The 14,537-nt window shown below is 56.4% G+C and overlaps 1 long non-coding RNA gene across 2 annotated transcripts in view; it reads right to left on the reverse strand.

Annotated features, from left to right (window-relative positions):
* LOC114206511 (uncharacterized) overlaps window positions 1–14,537 on the reverse strand; it is a 43,274-nt gene that overhangs the window by 26,460 nt on the left and 2,277 nt on the right. For both annotated transcript variants that reach the window (XR_015768582.1, XR_003608647.2), the window contains exon 2: window positions 14,148–14,266. This is a non-coding gene — a long non-coding RNA (uncharacterized LOC114206511). The remainder of the gene's footprint in view (window positions 1–14,147; window positions 14,267–14,537) is intronic.

The raw sequence follows: 14,537 nt of genomic DNA on the forward strand, positions 1-14,537 counted from the left end.
CCCTCTGCTAGTCCCGACCTTCCCGCTTTCCCTTGACCTCCAGTCCGGGAAGCTGTCCTGCACTGCTGCTATCACGGGGCTTTTGCTCTCCCAGGAGTGGGAGCATGAAGGACCGGGAAGCAAAGGTCTGGATCCTAGTTGCAGCTGTCACCAACTCACCGAGTGACCTGGGGCTACCTTGCTCCCTCTGAACCTCACTCAGATCGCTCACCTGGACTCAGCTCACCTGCCTCACCAGGGAACTGAGAGTCTGGGTGGGAAAATCCTGGCAGCAGACACAGGCCACAGCTGCTGGGGTTCTTGTTGGCATCCACATTGTCCCAACTTTGGGCTCCATCCAGATCCATTGTCATCCAGCCACACCTTGTTATTGACTTCTGCCTCTTCGAGGGAGGGGGGGCAAGGGGGAGGGCTGTGTCTGGCCTGAGAACTCAGCTGGGGTGGGCGCCTGCTCTCCTCCACTGGCCCCAGTGAGCCAGACCTGGGCATAGGGCTGGGGGCTGGGGGTTGGGAGTGGGGTGCTGCAGCAAAATAATTTGGAGGCCACCTTGAGTCCCAGCCCCGAGGGTTCTGCCCTTCAACACTCCAGGGTGTTAACAACTTTTCCCAGGCAAGAGCAAACTCCCTATCCACGCCCGCAAAATTAGAAAAGGCCCCTGGGAAATGCTGGAGTCTTTTTTTCCCCGTAGGCAGAGTCTTGGAGGGCCCAAAGAAGCACTCCCCACAATGCCTAGAATCAGAGACTGTAACAGCAATGCGCTGTATTGTACAGATGGGAAAACTGAGACCTAAAGAGAGAAGGGGACTTGCCACCACCGCAGTGGAGACGCTAGTGTGTTCAGATGGAGGGCCCCTGTCTTGAGGCTGCGTGGGCCTACCAAGCTCCAGTTCTTTATTTAGTTTGAATGTTATTTTGAGCTGCTTTGGGGGCTCAGGCCCTTTCGGAGTCGCCGCCGCCACTGCTCTGCGTCTTAGGACGTCTAAGGCGGAAAGAGGACCAATGCCCGCCGGCGCCGAGCGACCTCTTGGAACTGGTTGCGAGGCTCCGGACTTTCGGATACCCCAGGACTTGGCAGCGATCCCAGAGCGAGGGGGGCGGGCTCGGGGGCGGGGCTACGGGGCGGGGCCGGCGGCTGTGACTCCGCCCCCGACCAGACCCGGCTCGGGTAAACAGGCGGCGGCGGCGCCTGGGGGCTTCTCCTGCAAGCCAGGCGCCGAGTTACGTCACGGTTACCGGGAGCTTTCCGCCCCGGCAGCCAGGTCCCCGCGGCCCTCGCCCGCCCGCCCGCCGCGGGTGTCCGAGGAGCAGAGGGTGGCGAGGCGTCCGCCTGCCCGGGACAGCAGGGCAGGGAGGCCTCCGCGCTTTCTCCGGAGGCCCCTGAGACTTCGTGAGGTCTGGCTCGGCTCGAGGGTGGGGGCTGTCCCTCGGCCGCGCAGAAACTGCGCCTCAGTTTCCCCATCTGAAACCAGGGGGCTGAGTTAGGACTGTGTGTCTCCCGGCTGGAGGGATGCGTCCTGAACCCGGGGCGAGGGGCGGCCCCTGCGATGGGCCGTGACTCTGGGCGCGCTTTCCACTTTAGCCGGGTGGTGGCTGCTCGCAAAACCACGTGGCCCAGAACGCAGTCGCGGCCCCCGAAGCCTAAGACACCACTCAGCCACGCAGAGGACGGATGACTTTGTAGTATCCCCCTCTCTCTCCACTTGCTGCGGACACAGACCTTATGGGTAAAATGAAAAACAGTTGCAGCATGCCACCCTCCCAGCGGGTTCGCGCCAGCGCTTTGGAAAAGATAACTGGGTTGCACAAACAGGAGGGAGTTTTCCGCACAGCATCAACAGCTTCCCCCTTGAAGCCTGAGAGGAACAGGCTGCCTAAGGAGACAGGGGCACCTCGCGCTTGGGAGACGCTCAAGCAGAAGGTGGGCCAGAGCTTGTCAGGGAGGCAGTAGAAAGGATGCTTGCTGGGATCTCCAGAGGCTGCCCAGTCCTGGGGCTCCACGATTTGGTGGTTCTGCAGCTGCGCTGTCCAATAAGAAAACCCCTAGCCACATGTAACTACTGAGCACTTGAAATATGGGGTGAGGATCCACTCTCAGACCCCCCCCCCAGAGCTGGCATGATTATTTTAAGACATTTGAGATTCAACCAATGCAGAAAGAAAAGCTTCCTCAGAGTTTCCCTTATCTGACTAGAAGTATCAACTTCTGGGACGTGAGGCTACAGAAATCCCCTCTTCAAGAGAGTTTTGTGGCCTGGAAGAAGATGAGAGACCATTCATACCTGTATAGACAAATATTATCATAGACGTTCTTATCTTTCTTATGTTCTCCTAAAAACTCATTTGTGTTTCCCAAAGAAATCTACTTGTTCTTTAAAAAAAGGCGGGGAGGGCGCCTGGGTGGCTCAGTCCTTAAGCGTCTGCCTTCGGCTCAAGTCATGATCCCAGGGTCCTGGGGTCCAGCCCCATGTGGAGCCCTGCGTGAGGCTCCCTGCTCTATGAAGCCTGCTCTCTCTCCCACTCCCCCTACTTGTGTTCCCTCTCTCGCTGTGTCTCTCTCTGTCAAATAAATAAAATAAAATATCTTTAAAAAAAATCTATTTGTTTTTCCCATTGAACTTATTTCTCCCCACTCCCTTTTCCCTACTAAGGTATGTAAACCTCTAACTGTAATTGTTCAAGGAGACTGCTGCTTCCTTAGTTGGCTCCTGTATGCATAGGAAACACCCTTTTTGTCCAGTTAATTTCCCTTTTGTCAATTTAGTCTGTAGGCCCCAGCAACTGCACCTCTGAGGGTAGAGGAGAAATTTTTTTCCTCCCCTACAGTCCACATTGATAAATGCAAGAAGTGTAAAATACACACAGGATTTCAAAGACAGCATGAAATAAAAGAATGTAAAATATAGGGGCACCTGGCTACGTCAGTGGGAAAAGGATGTGACTCTTAATCTCAGGGTCATGAGTTCAAGCCCCATGTTGCATGTAGAGATTATGTAAATAAATAAAACTTTGAGAAAAAAAGACTGTAAAGTATATCATCAATAACTCCATATATTGATTACATGTGAAATCATATTTTGGATAAACTGGGTTCAATAAAATATATTATTAAACTTAGTTTCACCTGTTTCTTTTCACTTTTTTCATGTCTACTAGAAAAACTTTAAAAGACATGTGTGGTTGGTATTATATTTCTATTGGAAAGAACTACTAAATGTCAGGTAACCTTGTGTCTTTGGGTTTACTTTTACCAGGCAACCTCACAAGGCTTTATTAACTGAATACTCTGTCAGGTCCTGAGCCGTTTTGGCAGTGGGGGGTGGAGAAGGGCAAGGCACTGTGCCAGCCCTCAGGGAAGCTGCCAAGCCCCTCTTGGCTCTCAGCTCAGCCTGGCTGGGTCCTCCTGCAGTCCTGCCTTCCCTCCCCACAGGACACTCAGGCCAGCGCAAGGCTGGGCAGAGGGTTCGGGCTTGCCAGGGCTCTGGGAACTTAGGGAAGGAGCTTCACGCAGGCCAAGGGTTCAGAAGACAGTGTGGCCAGTGGCCAGGAACCATGGCCGGCCCTTGAGAGCCGTTCCCATGGCCAGGACCACAGACAAGTCGTTCAGCTGCCCAGTCCTGGCCTCACTGCCCAGCAGCTCCCGGCTGTCTCCTCGTGGCAATGGAGCCCACCACCAGCCGTGCCAGCACCACCTGGCTGTGCTGGGGGAGGTTCCTCGGCTCCCTCATTCTCTCTGCCACCTCCTGTTCCCCCCAGGCTCTGCTCGATTCAAAGATGTTTCTGATAATCATTCAGGGGTTTCAGGGGTACAGGCTGCAGTTTGGGGACAAAAGATATCCCAGACTCAAAAGAAAAAAAAAAAAACACACACCACCACCAAAACTGCAGCTGGTGTTTCTGATTAGCAGCCCACACCTAGCAATTTGGAGGGACGGTCCTGCCTGGAGTGACCCAGGTTGAACCCATGCAGCTGATACACATATGACAGCTTTACAGGTCTGTAAAGCTACCCAGACCTGTCCGTAATTAAACAAGCTTATCTAACTTTCCTGTTTCTTCTCCTATATAAACTTGCTCGTAATAATAATAGCGGACACTCTTACCATGCTTATAGTGTGCCAGGCACTGTGCTAGTAGCTTACAAAGCTTAATTCATTTAATTCATTAAGTTTAAATTTAATTAATTCAACAACAACCCTGTGAGGGAAGTACTACTATCCTCCATCGTTCATGGGTGAAGAAACTGAGGCACAGAGAAATTAAGGGAGGTCACACAGCTAGAAAGGTGCAGAAGTGGGATCGAAACCAGGCAGTCTGGCTTTAGTGTTTGTGCTCCAAATCACTTCGTTACACAGCTTCTCCCAGGATGCTGGAGGAATCTATTGTGTTTTGTTCTCCTCGACTGGTTCCTCTGCTAACCCGTTTATGATAAACCCGTGACACGTGCTCGTGGTCTAAAAAGTGTCTGAGATTGGCTTCAACAGATGAAAAATGATGAGATGGGAAAGGGATCAGACTCGAGGGGAAAGAAAAAAAATCTATCATTCTTTGTCCATTTCTCTACATGGGTGGCAAGAGTGCCCTAAGAATGGGTCAAGCTTGAGAAGGTAAAGCACAATAGAAGGGTGCTGTGGCCAGGGTGGTTAGGTGCCCCCAGCTTAGCAAAATGCCGGGCTGGGCTCAGGAACCTGGAGCGTATCTGGTTTGCGCATACGAGTGGGGGTGGAGGGCTAAACTGCTATGAATGAGGACAGGAGGACAAGCGTTTCAGAAGGCGGAAGGGGGATCCAAAAAGAAGATGCCAGCAAGCTGTGACCTGAGTGGGGTATGGCCAGACAGGAAATAGCTGAGGGGTTTGAAAACAAGATGGCCACTGCCTGTGTGCCTTGCTCGTTCTGAGTTGGGATGTTGATCTTCCTCATCCTCCTGACCCTTGGTCAAAGTCTAACACCAACTCTGCTTCTTGCCAGTCAGTGCTGACGGGCTGAGGGGCTAGAGAGAGGGGGTCCAGCTTGGGGAGCTGGAGGCCATGTGCACGTGGGGAGCTGCTGGGTGGGAAGTCTGCCTGGAGAAATGTAGGCTGCTCTGCTATCCTCAGAGTTATGGGGAGGGGGGCGTCACAGGGTCCCTGCCAGTTGCAGGTTGGGCAATGCACAAGGGTGTCCAGCTGAAATGGCATCTAGCCCCTAAAACCCAGTACATGCTCTGCTCCCAAGTCAAGCGTCCTGGCGCAGGGCTCTGTCTGCCCAGAGTGGTTCCTCTGCCCAGTGCTTGTGGCTGGCAGCAGCCCTGTGAGGAGCCCCCGTTGAAAGCCAAAGAATTGAGGTCCCTCAGGCAGCAGTCTCCTGGGTCCCGCACACAGTGTGGGCCCTGGGCTTCTGCTCTAGACCCTCCAAAGTAGGAAAAAGCCCCAGTGGGACTTTCTGGGCCTTCCTTATCCTGACTCCTGACTTAGCCTCCCACCTTTTCCTGAGGCCTCCCTAGGCAACCTCCTCTGGGCAGCCTGCCTCTGCAAGCGTATCCTAGCCCTGGGACCTCAAAGACACAGAGATGGGGCCCATGATGAGAGTAGCTAACAATATGCTATGAGCAACAGAGCATCTGAGTTTGCTAACTAGGGTTTTGGTATTGTTTTAAGAAATTAGAGCTGGGGCGCCTGGGTGGCTCAGATGGTTAAGCGTCTGCCTTCGGCTCAGGTCATGATCCCTGGGCTCGAGTCCCGCATCGGGCTCCCTGCTAGGCGGGGAGCCTGCTTCTCCCTCTGCCTCTCTCTCTCTCTCTCTCTCTCTCTGACTCTCACGAATAAATAATAAAACATTTAAAAAAAAGAAGTTAGAGCTGACTCAAGAGTTTGTTCATTTATTTATGTATTTGTTCCTATCGTTTATATTAACCCATACACCAGATACGTTGGTTTTCTAATTTAGTGTCACAATGTATCTCTCTTGTTTGTTTGTTTTTTTAAAGATTTTATTTATTTATTTGAGAGAGAGGGAATGAGAGATAGAGAGCACGAGAGGAAGAGGGTCAGAGGGAGAAGCAGATTCCCCGCCGAGCAGGGAGCCCGATGTGGGACTCGATCCCGGGACTCCAGGATCATGACCTGAGCCGAAGGCAGTCGCTTAACCAACTGAGCCACCCAGGCGCCCTCTCTTGTTTGTTTTTTTAAGTAGTCTCCACGCCCAGCGTAGAACCCAATGCAGGGCCTGAACTCACAGCCCTGAGATCAAGACCTGATCTGAGATCAAGAGCCAGACACTCAACCAACTGAACCGCCCAGGCGCCCCCATATCTTTGGGTATTTTTTAAAATTTTTTATTGTTATGTTAATCACCATACATTACATCATTGGTTTTTAATGTACTGTTCCATGATTCATTGTTTGTGCATAACACCCAGTGCTCCACGCAGAACGTGCCCTCTTTAATACCCATCACCAGGCTAACCCATCCCCCCACCCCCCTCCCCAACTTTGGGTATTTTTACTTCCAAACTACCAATGAGGAAATTGAGAGGCAAGGGGTAGCTGGTACTCAGCCCCTGTCTGAATTGTACTGGTCTTCCAGCTCAGCAGGGGTGGGGCTGGGGCAGCCTGGGCTTTGACCTTGAACTGAATGAGGGGACGAGGGAAACTGGGTGCTCCTGAGGGCCACAGACCCACAGAAGAGCCACAGTGGGCAAAGAGGGGCTTGTGAAAGAGAAGGCAGCTGGAGCTCGCACAAAGATGGGAAATAGGGAGGGAGGGGACGGGGTGCTCTCAGGGCCTCATGGAAGCAGAGGCTAGAGGGATGAGAGGCTGGTGGGTGCCCAGTGGGAACCGCCCTGCAGAGGTCCCCTGGCATAAAGTGATGGGACTACCTTGAGGATGGGGTGGGTTGCCCATGTCTTCTCCACCCCAGCTGGGTGAGCTGGGCCTTCCCCCATCCCTAGACATTGTCCAGGGCCGTTGTCTAGACGGGGACCACCTCCGTCCCTGGCAGGTGGGAGTGGATGAGCAAGTGAGTGTCTCGCATGGCGCTTTTCATTCAAGATCTTCTACCTTCCTCCCTTCCACAGTAAGAACATAAGAAAGGCATCAGCAGGGACGCCTGGAGGGCTCAGTCTGTTAAGCATTTGCCTTCAGCTCTGGTCATGATCCCAGGGTCCTGGAATCGAGTCCTGCATCAGGCTCCTTGCTCAGCGGGGAGCCTGCTTCTCCCTCTGCCTGCCGCTTCCCCTGATTGTGCTCTCTCTCTCTCTCTCTCTCTCTGACAAATAAATAAACAAAATCTTTGAGATAAAAAAAGAAACAAAAAAAAAAGGCATAAGCCCCATTTTAGAGACGAGAAAGTGGGCTGACCAGGGCGCCTGGGTGGCTCAGTCAGTTAAGTGTCTGCCTTCTGCTCAGGTCATGGTCCCGGAGTCCTGGGATCAAGCCCCACATCGGGCTCCCTGCTCAGTGGGGAGTCTGCTTCTCCCTCTGCCCTTCACCCTGCTCATGCTCTCTCCCTCTACCTCTCTCGAATAAATAAATAAAATCTTTAAAAAAAGAAAAAGGAAGTGGGCTGACCATGTCCAGAGATGTGCCTGAGGTCACAGAGTTAGGCTGGGGTATAGCCAGGAGGCAACTTGCCTTTGCTGGTCTGGTGGAGGAACTTGGTGCAAAGCCCAAGGCAGTGGGTGCCAGGAATGCGGTGGGGGGAACAAAGCTGGAGAGGGGGAGGGGGTGACTGAACATCCCCACCCCAACACCCACCCTCCCAGCACCTCCTTATTTTGAACCAGGGCCTTTTAGGGCCCTCCTGCCTTAGGTGACTAGTGGTCCCTGTGGGCACACACAGAGGTCATGCATACCTTGGCCTCACAGGCACCCTGAGAAAGCAGATGAGCGGATGAGGGCAAGAATGCATGACAAGCTGGGTCTGGAGGTCTGTCTGTGCACAGGGGTGCTCCTGCATGGACGTGACAACCTTGTCCTCGGTCCTCTAATCTCCTGGGAGTCCCGCCTGGCCAGGAGGCCTCCATTCAGAGGGAGGTGGCAGGAGCCCAGTGTTGGGAGTGAGGAACCCTAGGCTCGCCTGACTCCTGGATCTGCAGCTTCCTGGTGGGGAGACCCTGGGCAAGTCCCTTTCACCTCAGCTTCCTCCTCTGCACATTAGGCCTATGAAGCCGGAGCGCAGGAGAGGGCTGTGCAAGACAGTCCACTCAGCTCCGAGAGCTGTAAGTCTCTGCACTGGTATTCTCCTCCTTTCAAGAAGAGTCAGCAGCCCTGGACAGAGTCCACAGGCGGGGTGGGGGAGGACAGGAAATGGGGCAGGTAGCGGAGGGAAGACTGAGCAAGGGCTGGAGAGCAGTGCACACCCCAGGCAGGCCTGTACTGGAAGGGGTGCTCTCGCTCGTCCCAGGCCAGACACGCCCCCACAGGCAGAAGCGCCACCAGCTGCACAGCCCGGCTTCGGTCCCCCGACCCCTTGGGTTCACCTCCTCCAGGAAGCACTGAGCATTGCTGTGTCCCAGCTGGGGTCCCCACGTTCAAGCCTCACTTAGTCTGCCAGATTGTCCCATGACATGGGTGACAGTTATCCTAATTTTATACCTGTATGAACTGTGCTTCAGGAAGGTGAAGTGACTCGCCTAAGGCAACACAGCCAGGAAGTAGCAGAGGCGGGATCTGAGCCAAGGAAAGGCCCCATCTTCCTCCACCACTCCAGCGTGCAGTGTGGGCCCCCTTCCCTCCAGTCCCCTGGCCCCAGGAGCACATTCCTGAGATCTGGGAGGGCCCTCATTCTGCCTGTCTTGACTTGTCATGGGGTGGGGAGCCTGGCATCCTGGGGGAAGCACATCAGGTCACAGTGACAGTCCTGGCTCCCCAGGGCTTGGTTCCTGGGGGGTGGGTGGCACTCTACCCCACTGGACCTGGAGCATGGGGTGAGTCCATCAGGGAGCCCCTCAAAGTCCACAGGGGTGCTGGCCACCTGAGGGGCTGCAGGAGGGGCTGCCGAAAGCGGCCCAGTTCTGGGCAGCTGCTGAGAAGGAAAGAGGGCTGTCCATGGGGAAAGCTGTGGTGGGGTGTGTCCCCAGGACCGGGCCGGCCTCTCCTGTCCAAGTCCAGACACATTTCTCGGGTTCACCAGTGTTCCCTCCCAGCTCCCACAGTCCCCAGAGCCCAGCAGAGCAGTGGGCGCAGTCTCCCCAGTTCCCCCAAATGGCTTTCTGAACCCTTTGCCCTTGAGGGCTTCATGCTGCCACTTCTGGGTACAAACAGGGACCATGGTCACAGGCAGGGCTCAGGCTGACCACAGCCTCTGCTGGGTTGTGGCTAGTGTGGCAGGTCAGGTCGCAGGAAGGTGGCAGGAAGCCCTCGTGACTCCTGGACAGGGCCACTCCGAAGGTGGCTGTGGGTAAGGAGGGCCCTGCCTGGCGCAGCAGTGCCCCTCCGGCTGCTCCTTAGAGACACAGACATGTGGGCGTGTCCCATCTCAAGACCTTTTATCCCTATGAGGGCTGTCCTGGTGTGTTTACTGGCTGTTGTCTCAGAATTGGGATAGGGATGGGGACAGAGCTGGGACTGGGAACCAGATGGGGGTGAAGATGGGCGGGGTGGGGCTGGGGGAGCCAGAGGCTTGAGAGCAGGAGGTTTTATTGGAAGGACTTCCCTGCCCCCTGCCCACCAGCAGTGAGCCTTTGCAGGGTATCTGCCTCTCCAGCCGCCAAGGGAGAGGCTCATGACTGACCACAGCCAGCCAGCAGCCCCAGGTGGCCCCAGCTTGGGGTGGGGCTAACTTCCTGCCTGGCTGGGTCCCCCGTGCCTTTCACACTGGTTACTCAGGCCTGACATGCACTCCTTCCCCCAGGCCTGAGCAATGGGACGCCCACTCCCCGGGCCAGGGCTGCTCTGAGTCTGGGGGAGGGAGACGAGATGTGGCTTCCCTTGCCGCTCACCCCCTGCACGGTGGCCTGGGTGCCACTGCCACCTGCCTCCCGGCCCCATAGCGCTATTGCTCACCCCATACCCAGCCTCTTATAATCCTCCCTGGCCCCTGGGGGCTGTTACTTTTATTGTCCCTGGGTTAGAGATGGGGAAACTGAGCTCAATCAGGGCACATCTCCACCTGCGCCTGGCCCTGGAGCCACTCTACCGTGCTGTGACCCCCACACACTGACAGCACCTCAGGACTTCCCACCTCCTTTTGTCTCTTGCAGGAGGCCTTCTCTGACCCCACCAGCCACAGGCCACCCTACCGCCACCCCACCCTCAGCTCCCTGATCGACCCCAGTGGGTTTTGCCTCCTTCCCTAGGGTAACTTGGGGACTTGGCTGTCCTCCTACCCTTCCCTGCTGCCCGCCCGTGTCCCTGATTATCTTAGCCAGCCATGGGTCCCGCATAAGCAGAGCTGGAGAGGAGGTGGGTGTGGGTGTGGATCCATGGGCCCAGGGATTGCTGGGAGAAGCCCTGTCCCACCTGGGGCTCCGCTGCCTCCCGGCCGCCCTACTCTAATCCCTGAGGGATTCTTCAGTTGGGTCCACTGCCCTGTGCGGGGGAAACCCATGCCTGTGAGTGCCAGGGGGCATCTGTAGGTGCAGGGAGACCCACAGTGGCCTTGCAGTCTGGCCCCTAAGCCTTCCTGAACTTGCCCTAGTCCTGGGCCCCTGAGGTCATGGAGACCTCCTGAAACCCCTTCCCAGGGGAGCTGTTCGAAGGCAGACAGGCCTGATGAGGTGCTAATTCCTGAGCTAATTGGAGCCCGTGTGAGCTACAGATGGCCTGGCTGCCAGGAGGTGGGGCCTGCAGGAGGGGAGGGGGCTGCCAGCGAGGGCAAGCAGAGAGGCCCAGGTCCGGAGCCGGCTGTGTTTGCTCAGGAACTGTTGACTCACTAGTGCTGACCAGCTGCTTTGAAATGCAGCCCGGCCCCCTCCATACCTTGGCCCTGCCTTTACCTCCACAGAAGGACTCGTGTTCTGAGGCCTATTTGTTTGAAAGGTTCTTCATGGAGCACTTTGCAGGGGCAGAGTGCTCTGCTCTGGGGAGTCCTCAAGGAGAAGGGAGGCCCACCACCCTGTCCTCGGGCCTCCAGGCCTGTCTTGGCCCAGGCAGACACCGGGTTGGGTGCCGTTGGAGGCTGCTTGTGAGAACAGTGGTGACATCACTGGGTCATCCTGGAGGGGTCTGGGTTCTCACCCCATGCTGGCCCCGACTCTTTCTGGACCTTGGCCCGGGCCTTGTCATGAGAACAGGCCTGTATGGCCTCCTGAGGGGGCCAGAGAGCCTGGGGAGATAGACTTGTGCCCGGTGACCACAGAAACCTCACAGATCAGGGATAAGATTGACCCACCAGAGAGAGGGCAGGGGAGTCAGAGGGCCATTTTGCTGCAACCAGAAAGGCAAACAAGTAGCACCCTCCTCCCTCCCACAGGTTCCCTGCTTCAGGGCCCCGCTGCACAGTGCAGTCGTTCTCAGCACCCTGGAGCTAGGGGGCACTCTGGTCACTTAAGGCCAGACCCCGGCCTCAGCAGGGCAGCGTGAGGCTGTTACTCACATCGGCCAACGAATCTCAGCAGACCCTAACTCTAGCCGGGGCTCCCCATGGCTCCTGACCGCACTTTGCATTCTCTCTGGTCTCCAAGCCTTTCTTAGGGCTGTTCACCCCACCAAGCATCCCCTCTCTTCTCCTTGCTACCTAGCTAGGTCCCCTCCACTCTGCCGGCTCTGAATCCCTATGCATCCCCAAACTGCTCCATGACCTCCGGCTTGACCCACACCGCCCCCCCAGCCTCTGCTCCCTGACACCCCTCACTGGGCCCAGGACCCACACTCACGTAATCGGGAGAGAGAGCTGGGAGGCTAATCCTCCCCAAACTGAAAGAGATGATGGATATGAAAGGTAGTAATACCGGCTTACTAACATGGTAACACTTGCTCCAATTTTATAAGTGCCTATTTCTGGGCCACACATTGTGCCTGGAACTTTCTGTCCCTTCCTTCTTACGGCCACCCTCCAGGAGCTTTTCTTGTCTTCACTTTCTAGTGAGGAAACAGAGGCTCGGAGAGGCCACATAATTTATCCGAAATCACACAGCAACTAAGTGACACCCTGGCAACTCCCAAGTCATCCCCCTCACAACGAGAGGGGGGTTGTCATTATTTTTTTGCCAACCTGTTTCCTTCTTCCCCCTCCCTCCCTTCCTCCCTGCCTGTTAGCCTCTACCTGGTGAGTTTGCATCATTACTAGGGCCCCCGCAGGTCCAATTAGGGGGCCTCCCCAAGGGAGCTGACTGAGGCAATCCCTGCCCCAAGGGGGCCTCCCTGAGTCAAAGTTTTAATTAGCCCTCACTGCTCTTCCTGAAAGTCTGACCTGCTCACGGCTACACCAGCCCAGCCTGGCTTTGCGGCAGGAGGCGGACCTGGCATCCAACCCAGTGGCACAGCGAAGCCACCCCAGGATGGCGAGGGGGCGTGCCTGGGCCCCTGTCCCACCACAGCTCCCCAGGTGTACCTCAGCATCACCTCATTTAATCCATTAAATGGATTAATAAATGGATTAAGTCACTTAATCCATTAAATGGATTAAATAAATGAAATGCACTAATATTTGTAGAGCCCTTAGACCACTGCCTGCTACCTAGCAAAGGGCTATAGGGGTATTAAGTTGAAAACACAAAGAGTGAGGGGCAGGGTGGGGCGCGAGGCTATTCTTGGACATGAAGATGGCACGTCCCCGGGTCACCTGGCAATGCTGGGTGGCCAGTGTGCGGGCCATCAGCATCCGTAACGTTTGCCCCCTTGTAATGTGGGAAGCTCGGGGCTTGGAGGAAGGGAATGAACAGGTGTGAAGAGGAGGCTACATGCCAGGCACTGCTCTGAGCATCTTATATACTGCACACCGCATTATGAGACAGGGGCTAGCGTCCCATTCTATAGATGAGGCAACCGAGGCTCAGACAAGCAGTTAACATGTCCAGGGCCACACAACCACGGAGAGGCAGAGCAAGATTTAGACCCAGTGCAGACCCAGGGATTTAGGCCCTGTACCCTGGGAAATCTGACTCCTCATGTTCCCCGCATTAGGCCACAGGGTGGTGGTCCGTAAGGTCAACAGGCCACACCCCCAGTACCTAAAGACGGAAGCGTGCACCGCTCTGCTCCCACTCAGCTTCCCCCAACCTCCCAGAAACCTGAGGGCTCTGAGTATGGGTGTTGGTGTGGAGGGCCACGGAGGGCGGCTGGAGGCCCCTTTCCTGGGGCTGGGCTGTGAGTCTAAGCTGCTGTAACGACAAGGAGTTCTGAGTTTGCAGAGCTGAGGCACCATCCCCCAATCCCTCCCGGGAGCATGAGGCCTCCCGACCATGACCCTGGCCTCAGCCGGCCAGGCCACACGCCTCCCCTTCAGCAGCTGAGAGCCGTGCCAGCCCCAGCCAGAGCCAGCCCTCCTGACGCGGTTGCCTGGTAACCAGCCCTAAGTGACGGAAACCCCAGCAGGCCACTAACGAGGGGGCAGCGCCAACCACCTGGCCCAGACCCCACTGCCCCAGCGGCCTTAGGAAGGTTTCGATGGACAGTCCACCCTGCCTGCCCACGGTAGGAGGGGATGTGCTCTGGCACTGGGGGAGGGGGCCTGGGCAGGGCCAGGAGGAGTTTTGTTGGTGGCCCCCCAAGACCTTTAAACTGGGGAGCTGCAGGAGGTAGCTCCCGATGGAGGCTGAAGGGAGGCGGGCACTGGGCAGGAGTCAGGGCTGTGGGTACAGCCCGCCCAGGCCCAAACCACCATCCTGGAAACAGCTGTGCTGCTCTGTCCAGGGCACAGAGGTGGGGGGAGGGGATCCCCAGAGAGAGGCCCTGGATGGGGAAAGGAAAGGAGGTGATTAGGGAGGCTGGCAGAGGTCCAGGCTTGGGCTAGGGGGAGCAGTCTGCTGCAACACCAAGGGGGAAATGCATCAGCCTCTCCTCTTTTCACTGAACTCCCCCTCCTCCTCTCCTCACACCCCCAAGGCCAGGCTAGGGGCCTCTGAGGAGGGGGCTGCCCGCAGCTGGAAGCTCAGGTGGAGCTCAGCCAGGTGTTTTTCACTTCTGGGTCTGGGGACGGAGAGGGAGAGGGAGAAGCACCGTCAAAACAAGAAGGGAGCTGGTGTGCAGACTGGACAGGCCTTCGGGAGACCTGGGTTCAAGGCTCACCTGCCCCAGACCCTGGGCACGTGGCTGCCCCTCTCCGGGCCTCAGTGTTTCCATGTTGAAATGGGCGCTGGCAGCAGGCTGCTGCTGGTCCGAGGTTTGGTGTCACGGGTCCTGAGAGGCTGAGGGGGGGGGTGCAGGGGCTTTAGGGTAGCTTTTGGCAGTAGAGGCTCCCTTCAGACACTCATCTCTGGGCCCAGGCAGCTTTTTGTACCCTTCTTCCCTCTCAGATGAGCAGAGTCCTCCTTTGCCATTAATCCTTCACTCCCTAACCACCTCCACCCTGTGCTGGGCAGACCCAGGCCCTGCCCTGGAAGAGGTCCGTCCCCAGTCTAGCAGGGGAGCCGGGCTGGTAACCCGGCCACGTTAGCACAGGGAGCTGTGGCCAGGCTA

Source organism: Eumetopias jubatus, unplaced genomic scaffold, assembly GCF_037043125.1.
Source record: "Eumetopias jubatus isolate StellerSeaLion01/CBP00866 unplaced genomic scaffold, mEumJub1_p1.0 scaffold_7, whole genome shotgun sequence".
NCBI classification, from domain to species: Eukaryota; Metazoa; Chordata; class Mammalia; order Carnivora; family Otariidae; genus Eumetopias; species Eumetopias jubatus.